The sequence below is a fragment of the Grammomys surdaster genome, unplaced genomic scaffold (genome assembly GCF_004785775.1).
Source record: "Grammomys surdaster isolate TR1022 unplaced genomic scaffold, NIH_TR_1.0 126086, whole genome shotgun sequence".
In the NCBI taxonomy this organism is placed as follows: Eukaryota; Metazoa; Chordata; class Mammalia; order Rodentia; family Muridae; genus Grammomys; species Grammomys surdaster.
Genome location: NW_021620894.1, coordinates 4972242 through 4990123, shown reverse-complemented (window position 1 = coordinate 4990123; position 17882 = coordinate 4972242).

Sequence of the window (17882 nt, the reverse complement as noted above, 5' to 3'; positions counted from 1 at the left end):
ATGGGCTGACCTCTGGAGTCTTCTCCAGTCCCAGAGCTTCAGGATTGATTTGCCAATGAAAATGTCGAGCCTTATTTTTCCCCTAAGATGAGGAACGGTGGGCTGACTGCATCCCCCAAATCTAGCACATTCACCCCCTGCTCCTCACAGCTGATTAAAAATCCAGGATTAAATGAGCAGAAGCAGCGGGGAGGAAGGGTTTCCCAGGGAGTAATGGTGTTGTCCTAAGACAAGGCAATAAGGGCAGGAGAGAGCGGGCAAAGGGTCCACGGCAGTTGGCGAGGTGCAGGCAAGTCAGGGTCCAGATGCGGCTAAGCTACGAGGACCATCGCTCTGTGTTAATCAACAGGCCTAGGGTGTAAGCTCTCTGCCCTTCCGTGTGTATTAGAATATACCGTATACGCGATATAGTCTGCTTAACAGAACAAACCCATATGAAAGACGTTGAGATGCATGCACTATAACCACGAAATAAAAGCCTCAGCTTGAACTCGGGACCCAGTCTACAAAAGTCCACTGTGTGTCTACTCTGTGCGCCATAGACTGTTCTAGGTATACCGATCAGGGGCACAGAAAGAAGCCAAAGGGATCTGAATCACTGCCCTCCTGCAGCAAGCCGAAGACAGGCAAGAAACCAATGGGAATGTTTGCCGATCCAGTACCAAGTAGGAAGCAAAGCCAAAAATGGACGAGATGTCTCTGCCTGCGGCTGTTAGAGGCAGCGGTAAGGATTGAGAGGTTGACCAGGGCTATTCACCAAGAAGGAGTTACTGAGTGAGAGCAGAGAGAGGCAATGAGCAGCAGGAAACCAGGCAGAGAACCCGGTGAGGGGCGGCAGAGGTGAGCCGGCTGAGGCCTTATATAGTCATATAGCTGTAGAGAGGGTGGGGTCAGAGGTGACAGGGGCCGGCTGTGCAGAGCCCTGGACAGAGAGGATTTGTGGCTTTCAGATGGAATGAGATGGAGCTTGCTGCAGGTAAAAGAGGCAAGTGATCTGACTGACACTGTAATGGGGTCACTGTAGCTCAAGATCCAAGGACTACCCTGTACCCCGGGAGAGGAAAACAGCAGAACCAGGATCCCTGCAATCACCGAGGCCCAGAGTACTACTGGAGTGGGGGAAAAGCAGTCAAGTTCCGTATATATTAAAATACTACATGTTCAAAGGTGAACAGGGAGGCAAGCCTCTGGAAAGGAAGAAAGCTTTCGCTAATTATCTGTCTCTTGATGCCTCTATCACGTCTTGTCAGCTAAAGAATGACAAAGCTGGGGTGAGGCATGGCTTGAAGACAGCTGGCTGATGCTTCTGGCTGCTTTCCACTGAGAGACAGGAGTAGCATCCCCTCCTGCGTTTACAGGTGACTAACCCTACCAGTCTGTTTACCAAGCGATATAAAAAGACACAAGGCTCCCTGCCTGCCCACAAGGAGCTCTTGGTCTGGTGAGAGAGACAGGGGTAAGTAAGAATGGCGATACCATGGTGCTAGAATTGGTCGTGGGCCCCCAGGGCAGGGACCAAAATGTAAAGTAGGGCATTCAGCTCAGCCCTGCAGGAAGGTGGCTAGTGAGATCTGAAAATGTAGGAGCTAGCTAGGGGACAGGCAAGGAGAGGCGTTTCCAGGCAGAAGGACAGCAGGTGCAGAAGCATTGAGGTGTGACCAAGCGTGGGGTGTGGGAGCCTTCGAGGGCTGTGTGGGTGGATTGGAGGAGGAAAGCCAGGGCAGGGCTGTGAACTCATCTCAGAGGCTGCACTGTGTTTATGGGCCCTGATAGAAATGGGGAACTCATTCCACTGTTCCAGAAAAATTAACCCCGGGAGCGTATTTAATTTTCAGCTTCTGTTCTCAGTATCTTTACATATCAAATGCTATCTATGAGAAGCCTGGCAACCCAATACCTGGGGATTCATCTCGCCCCTGAGAATTGTCTGACCTGTAGTCGTGGTGTGCCTATCTGCAGAGAAGAGAGAAAATAACCCATGTCTCACACCATCGCTACAAAGATGAAACAAAATGTGTCCGTGGGAACATCCCCTAAACTGTCCAAGAGTGTCTTTACTGTTTAAAAGTGTCCAGTGAAAGCTATTTGGGGACTTGCCTGGTAGCTGTCTCTGCTGGTGATCCCTGAGCTTTCCAATGCTCTGGGGCCCTGCTTGCCTCATGGAGAGCTTCATAGCACACCCATTCCCCACGCTCCCCACTTTCTACACAGGCTGTAGCACCCTCCTGGCTCCCTGCTCTTTAAGTGGAATTCAGACTGACATACTTCTTTTCGAAAGAGTTTTTTAAATGTATGTGAGGGTTTTGCCTAGGTCTATCACATGCATGGCTGGTACCCAGGGAGGTCAGAAGAGGACATCTGGTACCCGGGACCTGGAGGTTATGGTTGGTCGTGAGCCATCATGCGGATGGTGGGAACTGAACCCGTGTCTTCTGCGGTCCCAGACTATCACTTCTTGGTTGACATCTTCAATTCTGCCTAATTGTTCTGACATGTCATCGGTAGTTCTAGTCTCCTCTCGATGTATGCCCTGATCTCCCATTTTGCCAAAAATAAATAAATAAATAAAATAAAATTGAGGCCACTGGCATGAACTTCTGCCTCCATTAAAATCAGCACCAGTAATCTAGAAACTTCTGTCTTGTTTATTAATGTTCTTCTGTCTTATTGGAGATCTCCCCTGTCCGGTGTGCCTCCTCATCCTACTCTGACACACACCACCTTCTCCCTACGCCAGCTATCTTCTCACGCCTTATCTACTTTCCTCTTCAGAATCTTACCCTTACCTCTCCTCAACAGATTGTTCCTTAGCTTCCGATTGGCTCATTACCCTGAGTCTATAAATACATCAAGCCTCAGCTGTACAAATGCAAATCTCTCCTGACCTCTCCTTTACCTCTCAGCCAAGAGTCTTGAATATAGCACCCATACATGGGGTCACGACCTCCTCCCTCTTAAACCCAATGGGGGCCTCCTACCTGCCTTCTGACCCTACAATTCAACTCAAAAGTAACACCTCCCATTGGTAAGAGCCAGTGAGTGGTCCCAGTCTGAGCCTGACATTTGCTTGTTTCTTATTCTGTCCGCGGCCTCTCTCTCCATCTCTGGCCACTGTGATGTTTCCCTGCCCACAGCTTTTCCTGTTTCACCATGTTCTTAAGAAAGTATCCATATTCTGCCTAGGATTTCCTTCTGGTGAGCTGACTTCCGTTTCCTATGGCATCTAACACAATGGTGGTGCTTGCCTATGCTGAAGGCTCTGTCTCTCGGTCTCTGAGACGGGCATTTCTGCTGCACTTCATACCCCTGCTCATTCATAGTCTGCTCAGCACCACCCCACCTCACCACACCCCACTTCACTCCCCCGCAGAGCTGCAGAGGGAAGTTAGCATGACTCACACTCAAAGTGTAATTGCTTCATGTGCTCTGATTTTGAATACCTTTTCTTTGTTTTCTCTCTTTAATGGGTTTAGTTACCATGGGTCAGAACGCTAGTACTCACCCCAAGAGATTGTTGTTTGTATTTGTGTTGAGTGTGTGTATGTGTGTGTGTGTGTGTGCAGGTAGCTGTAGTTATTTGTGCACAGTTGTAACCCAGAGTAGTACGTTGGCCAGAGTCTTTCTTTAACACTCTCCCTAACCTTGTTTGATACAGAATCTTTTGCTGAACCTGAGGATTTCTGTTACAGCTAGGCTTGCTGGTTGGCCAGGGAGCTCCCATGAGTCCTCTGGCTATCCCCTGGGAGATACCTCCCAGTGCGTCTATACATATGCCCATGCCTGGTTTTCTCAGTGGAGTTGGGAATTTGAACTCTGGTCATCTCACTTTTCCAGCAGGAGCCCCTGCCTACTGAGCCATCTCCCAAGGCTGTCTACACCCTATTTTTGAGACAGGATCTCTCACTAAGCCTGGAGCTTGTTCATTTAGATTGAATGACTGGCCACTGAGTGAAGAGCTAGCTCTGGGGATCCATTTGTCTTTGCTTCTTCAGCACCGGGTTTCCAGACCCCCATCACACCCAGCTTGTATGTGAGTACTAGGGACCCAAACTCAATCCTAATACTTAAGAGTAAGCCCTTCGCCTGCTGACCCAAACCCCCAGCACTCATTAGGGGTTATGACTTCTAATTAACCCCATCAGAGCTGGCCATGGAATCTCATTTCTGTAATTTCCTAGGCACAGTCTTTGGACCAAGCTCCACTCTCTACGCTTTCTCCCTTGAACTAGTCCAGGCCTTAGCTTCCTCGTATAATTCATGGTGTTTATTTCTTGACTGGACCCCTAGTTGCATCCCTCTCTTTGTCCCATATCTACATTCTCCACGGTTGCCAGAGAAAATGTATTTTCTTTGTATCGCTGGTTTGATATGATAACAAAATAATACCAACTTGATGCTACCAACTTGATGCTGTAACAAAATAGCTGACACAGTTGGACTTTACTAAGAAAAGAGGTTTATGTAGCTCAGGGATTTTGAGGTGATCGAGTACAGGATTAGCAACCTATTGGTTCAGCTTCTGGTAAGAGTCTAATGACAGGTAGCATCATGACAAGAACACATGGGAAAAAAGAGATCAAGTCACTGGACAAGAAGCCAGAGAATAAGTTTAGGGGTCCCACTCATTTTTTTTTTCATAAAAGTCTTTTTCTTGTGAGAACTCAGGAGTTCTGTGGGAGCTGAGAGTCTACCTGAGGCTCTACCTCTTAAAGGTTCTACCACCCCTCAGGGTCCCACAACGATAATCACATCTCTAACAACATGCAAGCCCCTAGACAACACCCTCAAAGCATACCTAAGCAACAGTATAAGTAATCTTGAACCCAATTCAAAAGAAACCATTCCTCAGCTTAACAGCAGATTCAGAAGGGCCCCCTGGAAAGCCTTCCAGCCTACGGCCCTCCTTGGCCTGGCTTTCCCCTTTATGTCAAAGTCCTCTGAGGGTCAGAGAACCTTTTCTCCCTTGTAGAGTTGTGACTCTGTTAAGCGACAAGGCAAGGAGAGCTCACGTGGTGTCTCCATCCCCACCTTGCTGCCAGTTGAGTAAGTTCTGCAGGAAACTGTCCCATCTGCAGATGAGGCTGTTCACTCCCTCAGTGTGGACCAGAGAAAGAGATGAACAACGGGTTCCTGTCCTCAGCTCCCAGCTGTCAGGAAAGACACATCCCAGGCTTCTTGATGAGAACTCATCCCAGCATAAAGAATAAAGGGAGAAGATAGGAAGACCCAGACCCAGGGAAAAAAATCAATGGGGGGAGTATAAACAAGGAAGGACAGCAAGTTAGCACTAAGATGCTATTAATAATACCATCAAACTCCAAACAGGCGGCAACAAACGTGGCAACGGGTGTTGAGTGGAGAGGAGTGAGACCTTTCATTTGATGCTGTAGGGGATTAGAAATGACACAGCCTTGGTCGATGTATGATCCAGGTCATATTTCCAAGTGAACTGAAAACTTGCATCCCCATAGAAACCTGTACACAGATGTTCACAGCAGCTTCATTCACAATTGCTAGAACTTTAGGAACAACCAGGGGCGACTGTGTGATTCCAACTTCATGACACTTTGGGACAGGTTGAAGTAGGGAGACTGTAAGAAGATCAGAGGTGCCGCAATCCTTCTCCCAACTCTTCCATAAGACTCCCTGAGCTCCATCTAGTGTTTGGCTGTGGGCCTCTACATCTCTTCCCATTGGCTGCTGGGTGGAGCCTCTCAGAGGACAGTTATACTCGGGTCCTGTCTGCAAGCATAACAGTGTATCATTGATAGTGTCAGGGATTGGCTCTTGCTCATGGGATGGGTCTCAGTTCGAAGCAGTCATTGGTAGGCCCTTCCCTCTGTCTCTGCTCTATCTTTGACCCTACACATCTTGTAGGCCAGGACACATTATAGGTGGGAGGTTTTGTGTGTGGGCTGCTGCCCTTATCCTTCTACTGAGAGTCCTGCTTGGCTACAGGAAGTGGCCACTTCAGGATCCATATCCCCTACTGCTAGAAGTCTCAGCTATAGTTGTTCCCATAGACACCCTAGGGCCTCTCCCCATCCCACTATTTTGGGTATCCCAGAGACTTCCCACCCACCTTGAGATTTCCATTCTTTCCCCGGCTCTCCTGATCCCCACCTTCACCCCATTCCCCTCGATTCCCTTCTCCCACCCAGTTCCCTCCATCTATTTCTGACGTCTATTCTATTTCCTCTTCTGACAAAGATTCAACCATCGTCCCTTGGGGACATCCTATTATTTAGATACTTTGGGTCTATGAATTATAGCCTGGCTATCCTGTGATATATGGCTAATGTCCTCTTATAAGTTAGCACATATCATGTATGTCCTTATGGAAGACCAACAGAGACAATTAACCTGGACCCTTGAGGGCTCCCAGGGACTGAGCCACCAACCAAAGAGTGAGCCCTGGCTGACCTAGGCCCCTCACACTCATGTAGCAGATCTGTAGTTTCGTCTTCATGTGGGTCCTCCAACATCTAGAGTAGGGGCTGTCCCTGAATCTGTTGCCTGTCTGCCCATGAATCCCATTCCCTAACTAGACTCCTTTGTTTGGCCTCAGTGGGAGAGGATGTGTCTAGTCCTGCAGTGACTTAACATGCTGGGGGTGGTGGTGGTGTGGGGCCCAGGTAGAGCTCTCTCTTCTCAGAGAAGGGGAGGGAGGGACAGAGGGAGGATGGATCTGTGTGAAGGAGTAGTGGGAGGAAAGGGGAACTTATACGGTGATATAAATTGAATAAATAAATTAATTAATTAATTTAAAAAATCAGAGGTGCATGCCTCACTAGACAACAACAGGGGGACTGGAGCTGTTAAAAAGTCCCTTTCAGTTACTGGAGGTCAGGCCTCTATCCCCACCTTCACAAGATTAGCCCTTCTATACTTAGAGAAGGGAGGAGATGTCAGGGGCAGCCCGGCTTATACACTGAAGGCCTAAAATCAGCCATAGGCCTAAAATCAGCAATAGGCCTGTCATACATGTATACTAACACCAAGTCTTGGGTCTCTGGAAAAACATTGAAACAGAAGGCCATAAGCTATTGTAAATAGGCAGCTTTTGTGGAAATTTACCAGCCTGAGTAGTCATAGACCTTGTAAATAGGTAGCCTTGGCAGATAATACCAACTTAGATAAGGACAAGTGAATCATAGGCAGAGTCACAGTGAAGTGACCTGTCCCCTGAAACTTCACCCAGCAGATACCCTGTTCTGAAAAATATCTGTACTCCCCCTGAACACCCACGCTCTGGTGTCATCCGCTTCCCCACATCCTGCCTTTTTGTGTTTATAACCCCTGTGTGAATAAGTAAAAATTATGAGTTGATTTTAAAAAAATAAATAAAAATATTTTTTAAAAAATCAGAGGTGAACTGGGCTACTGGGAGAGGGGAGGGGAGAGGTGAGGCATAGAGAAGCAGAGCACAGAGATTTGGGGGAACAATAAAGCTATTTGTTAATGCTATGATGGTGGACACACATCACAGTCTTGTTAAAACTACAGAACATATAACACTGAGAGGGAGGCCAAGAGGAAACTGTACTTCCTGTGATAACAATGTCTCCATACAGGATCATTGATTGCCACTAACATCTCACTGTGGTGTGAGATGTCAATAATGTGGTCATTTGTGCATGAAAGAGGACAGCATGTGGTCAGCTCCCATGGCCACGCACTGGACTTCCCACTTGTCTTAGTTAGGATTTCCATTGCTGTGAAGAGACATCATGACTAAGTCAACTCTTATAAGGACAACATTTAATCGGGGCTGGCTTATACTTTCAGAGGTTCAGTCCATTATCATCATGGCAGAAACATGGCAGTGTCCAGGTAGACATGGGTGCTAGAGGAGCTGAGAGTTCTACATCTTGTTCTGCAAGAAGACTCAGCATCCTCAGGCAGCTGGGAGGAGGGTCTCAGAGCCCACCCCCAAAGTGATACACTTCCTCCAACAAGGCCCCACCTACTCCAACAAGGCCCCAGCCACTCCAACAAGGCCACACCTACTCCAACAAGGCCACACTTACTCCAACAAGGCCACACCCACTCCAACAAGGCCACACCCACTCCAACAAGGCCACACCTACTCCAACAAGGCCACACTTACTCCAACAAGGCCACACCTCCTAAGAGTGCCACTCCCTGGGCCAACTGTATTCAAACCACCACCACTGAATCTAAAGCTACTCTAAATATTAAAGTCCCTTAATGTTAATAAAAGGATAACAGAGCATCCTAGACACACTCATAGGCCATGATGAATGGTATAGAGACATCAGCCTATGATACAGGAGGGAAACAAACTTAGGAACCTGGCTTTCCAAGGGAGCATGAGGGGCAGAGTCCTTGCATACACTGGGAATGGGCATGTGTGTGGGTGATGAAAGGACTACGTTCTAGTTATGGCAGCTTAGATGTGACTGTACCCTAGGTGAGAAATGACTGAGTAGACAAGTTTGGAGAATACTGCATGGCGGGGAAGATGACTCAGCAACTCAGAGCACACGCTGCTGTGCTCTGAACAAGTGTGGTTCCCAGCACCTACATTAGGCAGCTCACAGCCATGTGTAACTCCAACTTTGGGAGATCTGAAGTCCTGTGTTAAGTACTCAACAACAGTAGTGTGTTTAGTAGGTATGTCCTCAACTTGGTAAGACTAATGTCTCGTCTTTACATGGGGCGAGAAGGAATGGGTCTTACCAGTCTGCTGGCTTGCCCATGCTTTCAGAGCTGGCAACAATGGAGGAAGAAGTGGTGTCAGGTTGGCTCGAACTGTCCTCCCAGGACTTGGGCAGAAAGAGAGGGTGTAGTAAGCCATGATCCTTCATCTTATGGGAGCTTTGAAGGAAGCATCACCAAGGCAAACCAACTCTGAGACAGGAACACTGACAGGCTGGATTCTGGAGCTTTGAAAACCCCCAGGTAATATCTCTGCTTCCCAATTCCTGGCACACACCACACCCTGATGAGATTTTCCAACTAGAGACAGTCATCCTATTAACTATTAACATCTACTAGATATTTTATAAATTACTTGTAATAAATTAATCACTAAAATAATCTCCCCTCAAACATTATAAGGTTTAGATCTGAAATGTGCCCCAGAGGCTGGGTCTACTGAGAGCTACTGGAACTTCAAGAGGCAGACCATAGTGGGGAGAAGTTAGGTCACTGAAAGGTGACCAATGGTCCTAGCCATCCTTTTCTCCCTGTGCACATACCCACCAACACGTCCATATACACATAACTAAAAATAAATTCTTTAACTGAGAGTATTGAAGTAGATATGACCACCATCGCCAAAGCAGAGTTCAAGGAAGACCCACAAGGAGAAAGACTAAATAAGCCATTGCACATCACAGGCAAGACCATGTGTAAAGGTATCTGGGGCTAGAGGGCTGGCATGCCTAATAGGAAGAATTATTATTCACCTTTGTCTGTCTGATTTCAAGCTAGGTCTTTCCTAGGGTTGTGTATTATAGCTACAGATTTATTCAATCACTGGGAATAAGAGAGGATTTCCCTTCCTTTCTTTCTTCCTTCCTTCCTTCCTTCCTTCCTTCCTTCCTTCCTTCCTTCCTTCTTTCTTTCTACTTTTAATTTTAATTTTATTTTTCCCTTTTATTATAAATTAATTCTTTTCTCACACACTATATCTTGATTACAGTTTCCTCTCCCTCTACTCCTCCTGGTCCCTCCCCACCTCCTCTCCCTTCCTCATTCCCTCCTGTTAGTATTCTGTCTAAACTCCACCTCCACAGTTACCTGGCAACAGCCAGGTATGCTCCTCCCCACAGTTACCTGGCAACACCAGGTAGGCCTGGCCCACTATAAAAGGAGCTGCTTGCTCCCTCCTCTCTCTCTTAATCTCTTGCCTCTAGCTTCTCTCTGTCCCCTTACCCCTTCCCCTTTCCATTCCCCCTCTCTCCATGTGCTCATGACTGGCCTCTACTTCTCTACCTTCCCCCCCCTCTCTCTTTCTCTCTCTTTGCCTCTCTCTGCCTCTACTACCCTACTGGCTCCCCTCCCCAGGCCCTGAATAAACTCTCTTCTATACTATACCATCCTGTGGCTGGTCCCTCAGGGGAAAGAGATGTCTCAGCATGGGCCCGCTGAGACATCCCCTTCCCCTATACCTCTCCACACACCCACAGAACATATTTTTTTTATCTCTCTATCTTTTTTATAAACACATCACCTCCCTTTCATTAGAAAAGAACAAGCTTCTAATAGACAACAAAATATAAGGAAATAAAACCTAATAAGAGAAAACAAAGACTATTACACTGAAGTTGGCCAAGGCAAATCAACTGAAGAAAACGAGTCCCAAGAGAAAGCACAAGAACTAGAGACTCATCCATTCATATATTTAGGAGTCCCATAAAAATATTAGACTGGAAACTATACACAGAGGAGCTGGTGCAGACCCATGCAGGACCTGTGCTGGATGCTTCCGTGGAGAGAGGGTTTTTGAACAGTAAAATAATTATCCATGAGAGCTGGTATCTTAGACTTACTGTTGGTGTGATACTTGGTGTGATGGTATTTACTCAGCCTAGGGAGTGCCACTATTAGAAGGTGTGGTACTGTTGGACTTGGTGTGGCCTTATTGGAGGAAGTGTGTCACTGTGGGTGTGGGCTTTAAGACTCTCATCCTAGCTGCCTGGAAGCAGTATTCTGCTAGCAGCCTTCAGATGAAGATGTAGACCTCTCAGCTCCTCCTGCACCATGCCTCCCTGGACGCTGTCCTGGTTCCACCCTGATGATGATGGACTGAACATCTGAACCTGTAAGCCAGCTTAATTAAATGTTGGCCTTTATAAGACTTGCCTTGGTCATGGTGTCTGTTCACAACAGTAAAACTCTAAGACGGTTGAGGAGGAAAGAGTTTATTTTTGCTTATTCATCCCTGTCACTGTTCATCATTGAAGGCAGTCAGAGCAGGAACTCAAACAGGAAGGAACCTGGATCTGAGACAGAGGCCATGGAGGAGTGCTGTTCACTGGCTTGTTCCTCATGGCTTGCTCAGCCTGCTTTCTTATAGAACCCAGTACCATCAGTCCAGGGATGTACTACCCACATTGGCTTGGCCCTCCCATATCAATTACTAATTAGGAAAATGTCCCTACAGGCCTGTCTACAGCCTGATCTTAGGGAGGCATTTTCTTATTGAGGCTCCCTCCTCGGAGATGACTCTAGAGTGCCTCAAGTTGGCGTTGAACTACTCAGTACTACTAGGAAGGTGGCTCATTTTGGCAAAGTGCTTGCCGTGTGAATATGAGGATACCCCAGAACCTGTGTAAATAATAATAATAATAATAATAATAATAATAATAATAATAAAATTGCAGAGAGGCAGAGACAGAAGGATTCTTGGGGCTTGCTAGACACCCGAAATAGCCTAATCAGTGAGCACCAGGTTCAGTAAAAGACCATACCTCAAAAATAATATAAGATACCAAGCAATGGAGGAGAACATGTCAAAGAAATGTCTACCAGCCTTCCTTGGGGTAGTTTTCTCTCCTTTTCCCACACTCTCACCTTTGCTTCCTTCTTCCGAGTACTCAGCATCCTCAGGCAAAGCTCAGCCATTGGGATTCCTCCCTGGAGAGGAGGCAGTAATGGATGGAGCCAGGAAGGCTTGAGGAAACTCTGTTAACCACAGAATGGTATCTTCTCAGTACAGGAAGTCACTTGCTCCTTGTGGCCGCTCTGGGAAAAGTGACACATCTATTTAACACTGACCTTAGCCCACCCCCACCCCCATTCAGCACAGTCTCCCTTATCCCCCTACACCCAGAGATGTGCTTGCTGAGAGATAAATCAGTCTCCAGATAGCTGGGAGCTTGGTTGATTTTTTCTTTCTCCTTTGTCATCTGGTTCCTCAAACTGAAATACAAATTATACCCTGGAGAAGAAAGGAGGTCACGTAAATAAGGTGGCAGGAGGGTGATGAAAGGGATTCTAAAAAGGAGGTGACATTGTTTGCTGAGCCGTTGCAAACAGGACCCGTGGGTTTCAAAGTATTTAAGCTCCGTTGATGACTTTAATAAAGTTCATTTCTAATTTATGTGTGTTATAAAGTTTTTTAAGAATACAGACAAATACAAAAAGAAAAACAAACCCATGGCAATCTGCTTAGGGGTTGGTTTTTGGTTCTTTTCATTTTCCTGAGCTTCTCAGCATCTTCTTTCTCTCTCTGTAAAATGGTATCATTAGTACATAATGCCCCAGTGCTCATCTGTATGGCTTAGTCATACATAAAAAATGTTTTTCATTCTTATGCACAAAGACACAATGGGACAGTTCAGATCACAGCTCTTCCCTGCAGCCATGTGTAACTCCATCATTTCTTTTCTTTCATTGACAAACACTCACTGGTACCCACCGGGGTCCTGAGCTTGCCCCATGTGATGGGCAGACCTGAATACATAGAGCCTACACCCCAGCCTGATGCGAGGGATGGGTACTAAATGATACCCCGTGTTGGACACTGTCTCTGGAATCATGCAGCGCTTGGAGGCTACCCTCTGAAAGTCTCCATGGCTGAGATTTACCATTAATGGTTTCTGGTGAGACTCATGCCGTTTGCACCGTTACCCACCCGAACGGTGGCCTGATGATCAGCCAAGGGTTTTCTTTTTATGGATGATGGCTGTCAAGGACACTGTAAGGATGTTGCACAGTGATAGTCTATCTCCTTGATTTCTGACAGGAAGCCTGATTGTGACAAATGTTCTTGGGTCCTCAGTCCCCTGCAAAGTTGTCCCATCAGCAGGAGATGGTCCCTTTTCACTGAGCAACAGCCTAAAGGAAAAGGAGAAGAACACTCAGGCAGGGCAGCCACAGCCCCTGGCGCAGACAGCAGTGTGGGCCAGAGAAACACTGCTAAGCAGAACCCCGCCCCCCCAACACCTCTGCCGGCAAAAGCAAACACAAGAGCTCCTGGGGCCCTTGTTCTCTTTGAAATTCGATCTGGTACCTCTATCAGTCACGCTTCAATCATGAAACGGAGGAGGTCATTTTTATTTTAAAAAAAGATATTCCTAAAGAGTCAGCTTCTGAGTCCTATAGAGAGATTAAGAAAACCAACCAACCAACCAAACAAACAAACAAACAACAACAAACCTCAATATTCTTGAGCTGTGATTGAGCCATACCCAAGGCTAGACTTGAATAAACGGCCTTAGTATTTTTGTAAGAAGCGCTAGTTTCTTTTTCTTTCTAAATCTTCTTTCGGGGAATAGAGCTGGCTGAGTGTAAGGCACTGATGCCCACACACTCCGCAGCGGCAATCCTTTGGACTGAGTGCATTGCTGCCTTCTTGTGGCCACAGTACCCCATTCTTTTCAAGCATGCACCCAGGTCTCCTTTCATTTTATTTAATTCCTGTTTTGCACTTGTCCCAGCTGCTCAGTAAAGTGCTGGGTTCTGACACACCACTTGTCCAATCTAACTGGCCAAGTGAACCACAAACAAACAACCAAATAGCAGCTGTTCTAGATTAATGGGTGAGTGGGGTTGTTATCCCCCCCCCACCCCAAATAATGAGAGCTCCTGTCTGCAGGGGATTCGTAGCCAGAGTGATAATTTTAAAGCTAGCTATCAGCAGAAAAGCTAATGAGACCAGTTAACTTGTGTGTTAATGTGGTATGTGTGTAAAATTAACAACCCTTTGATAGCTGAGCTGCAACCGGCCTCCTGAGGTCAATCTGGAAGTCACCGACATGGCTGCCTCTGCAGGGCAGTGTGCCAGTTGTAAGTGGGAAGTCACCCAGATGGGGTGATGGCCCAGCTGCACCCTAGAATTAATACTGTGTTAAATTAGCCCCCGTGTAAATGCTGTTGTTTAACAGCTTGCCTGGAGTGTTTGTGGGAGCAACTGCAGCGGGGAACATTTAGGGTTCCACCTTGGGACAATTTCCCACAATTGATTAGTCAGTGGCAAACAGACAGGGCAACATCAGCATCTTCATAGCATCCCACCAAGCTCTGGGCTAAACTAGCCCAGACATCACCTTGTCTGGTCCACTGAGCATCACTATAAACTGAGTATGGGATGTCTCCTGTGCAACAGAGACAGACACTGGTGCTGTGATGACAGGCTTGCCAGTCCTGGAGGACCCTGGAATTTTCATCTAGATCTGTCTGATTCTAACAGGTGCTCTCTCGCTTTTCAGAATGTCCTTGAAGAGTTGGGGTGGACCATCTTCACCAGGGAGGCTTTGCTGTTCTCTAGTGACTCGCAGGAAAAGCCCAGGAGTGCTTTGAAACTGACAGATTGGCATCAGCTCTTCTGGTGGCTGGTTTGGAGGCATCTGCATTTTGGAGTAGAGATTATGCTCCAGTCCTAACTCTGCTACTAGCAACAGAACATAGGGACCAAGGAGACGGGCTTTGACCGATATATTGGCAAGGGATGGACAAAGTCTTCCAAAATGGAGTTCTCCTCCTAGGTCTTCTATTCATCATCCTGCACCTTATAATCTAGTCTGAAGCTGGGCAAGGCATCTGTGACCTCACCCTAATAGACAGGCCTCATGGAAATGGGAAGCTTCCTAGATCGTCCACCTTGCACAAACATGGGTCACACCATCATCTCTTACGGCCCCTTCTCAGGGACTCCTGGGATGGGTGAGGCTGCTGCCTGCAGGGTGTGTTTCCCAGGGCCCCTCAGAACAAAGTCCTGATATATACACTGTCTCATGTTGCACAAAACATTGAAGCTGCTGCTTCCAGCTGAGAATTGAGGGCCTTTCAGAAACCATCAGAAATACAACCAAGAAACACACCCTTTCCTTTTCAGAGGGGTAGAAAGAGAGGCGGGCCCTTGATAAAGAAGGAAAGCTCCTGTCCGAGGGCAAACCCAACTCCCAGTCTTAGCTTAGGAAGAGAGAGAAAGAATGAAGAAAAGGAGCAATTATCAGAAATGTAGACTGCTGTGCTGTTCCCAAACATGTTCCCTTGGCTGACCTTCGGGCCAGCTGGGGAATCACACCATTCACAGGGCATGCAGACAGGCCGTGCTACCACCGCCGCTCTGTCCCCTGCCTGCTCTAAGGCCGTGCACAGTCTCCTGGAGCTGTTACTGTTGCACAAGGAAACAGCAGATGAATCCAGGCTGGCTGGGGGCCAGTTAGGAGGAAATCTTAAAATGGCTTGGCGGCCCAAGGGCTGAACTCTGTTCTGGATTACAAGTCCTGGTTACAACAGCTCCAGTCTACTCTCTGTTACTGGGAACAAAACCCGACCCTGGTCTGAGGGCTGAGGGTGGAGAATCGGGAATGGCCATACTAGCCTGAGGACTTTGCTCTCCCAGAAATGTACAAGACTTCAGACTACAGAAAATGATTGGTTGGCCTTAGGCTACACTTCTCTTTTAGATGAATACATCATCGCCACCATCTCCAACTTGCAACACTGATCAACACAGAATCCAGCCTAAACTCGGGTCATTGTCTATTTTGAACCATCCTGCACAAAGAGGTTACTGACTCACTCACTGTTCCCTGACCTCCTGTCCAGCTAGCCATGGCTTTGAGCTGCTCGCTTTGCCAGACCCACCCATATCCCTGTTTCCTCTTAGCCAGAGGTAACTTGCCCATCCTTCAAGAGGCAGATCAAATACCTCCAGCATGCTACTCTTGTTCAGCGGTTCAGCCACAAGCTATCTATAAAATGTATGAACAGTCACCCTCATATAGTTCCTACATCCTAGTATAAATGGTACATGCATACTCTCTCTCTTTCCAATATTGCAGATTCTTTGTGTTTGTGGTCTCGTTCTGCTACCACTTTATATGGCTCCCATCAGCTAGACCAGTGTGGTGGTTTCACTAGGAATGCCCCCATAGACTCATGTGTTTGAATTCTTGGCCCATAGGGGGTAGCACTATTAGGAGATGTGGCCTAGTTGGAGTTGGTGTAGCCTTGTTGAAGGAAATGTTTTTCTGTGGAGGTGGACTTTAAGCCACACCCAGTATGGCACAGTCTCCTGCTGCCTTCTGATCAAATTGTAGAAGTTTCATCTCCTTTCCCAGCACCATATCTACCTGCATGCTGTCATGCTTCCAGCCATGGTGATAATGGACTAAACCTCTGAAGTTGTAAGCCAGCCCCAATTAAATGTTGTCCTTTATGTGAGTTGTAGGCATAATATTATTGGACATTGTGTAAAGATTATCCTTGTACTATTAAATGCTGATTTCTCTGCTCCCATAACTGGTTGCAATCTGGACTTGCCATTTGTAATATTTACTCTAAGAATCTCTAGTCTCAGTGTTGTGTAAACATTGCTCCCCATTTATTCTCTGATTTGTTAAATAAAGCTGATCAGCCAATGGCTGAACAGAAGAGAGAGTAGGGCTACACTTCTGATCCCAGCTAGAGATGGGATAGGAGAGAGGATTCGGCCATGAGAAAAAGAAAGGGTCCAGGAGCCACCATGGGAGCACACCCGGGGCAGAGAGAGCTGGATCAATGCTAAAATGCAAGGATCTTATGGATTTTGGCTGGGAGGTGGCCAGATTATCTTAGAGGATTAGAATAGATCAATAGCTGCTCAGCTATTGTACAGTAAAGCTTGACTAAATAAATCTTATAGTCTCTGCTTCATTTATTTGAGAGCTAGTTAGAATAAAAAAAAATTACCTCTAGTTGCTGTGGTCATGGCATCTCCTCACAGCAACAGAAACTCTAATTAAAACACCCAGTGCATATTAGTCATTTTTTTCCTCATTGTTCTGGTTAATTTAGTTCCCACCCATTAAACAATGCACTTCTATGCCACCTCTGAATGATGTTTCTCTGATTCTTTTCCTGCTCTGATTGCCTCTACAGAAGGCAGCACACTGGAAAGAACATGCTAGATTATTCTAGGGTAGTCACCTACAAGGGTAGGGGCAGAAACTCAGGTCTACAGAGCTGTGCAGAGTCTTCTTGTAGACTTGGGATGGGGATGACTGGGCTTGCTAAGATGCCTAGGCTGACCTCAAACTCAGGATCCTCCTGCCTCAGCCTCCTGAGTGCTGGGATTTACAGGCATGCCCCTGTATGTAAGCTTGGCTAAATATAGACTTTCACATAAGCTGTGTCCTGTGGATTTCATTTTAAAAAGCAGGATGTGAGAGAGCACTCAGAAGCCTCTTACAAACAACCAGACAAAATTCAAATATAATATTCAGCTACAGCTCCAGTAGAAGCAGAGTAGGGGAAGAACACCGCCAATACAATGACACTTAAAAGAGACTAAAGAACACGAGGGCAGGGACCACTAAGTGTGATATAATGATTAGTATCCAACACCCTTTCTCTCCTAAGAGAACTCAGGATTGTCCTCTTATGAGAAACTCCCTTAAACATTCATAGGCCTGGTGGTTTGAGTGAAGCACATACTTCCAACTTGACCAATGACAATCACGTATCTCCTAAGGACTGAGCATAGTCAACAGAACAATTCCCAAAGACTTTGCTAATATCTTCAACAAGGAGAATCTTAGAGCAGGTGATATGGCTCCAGTCCCAATGGTCCTATGATGATACCCAGGTCTGACATGGTGGAAGGAGAGAATAGACTCTTGCAACTTGTCCTCGGACCTTTACATATTCATGGTGGCATGTGCACCCCCACCCACCCATGCACATACTTGATAAATAAATATATTTGAAAAATTAGAAAGACTTTTCCCCTCTTGTTAAATGGTGTGGCTAAGGCAGGGAACCTTTGAAACACAAAAGCAAGTTACAGCACTGAGCAAAGACAGAGAGACAGAGTCCTCTCAGCATCTCTGAGAACTCAGAACCTTCTCTGCTTGCAACCAATGAATGTCTAAGTTATATGGGCCACCCCCTTCCTTCCTCCCTCCCTCCCTCCCTCCCTC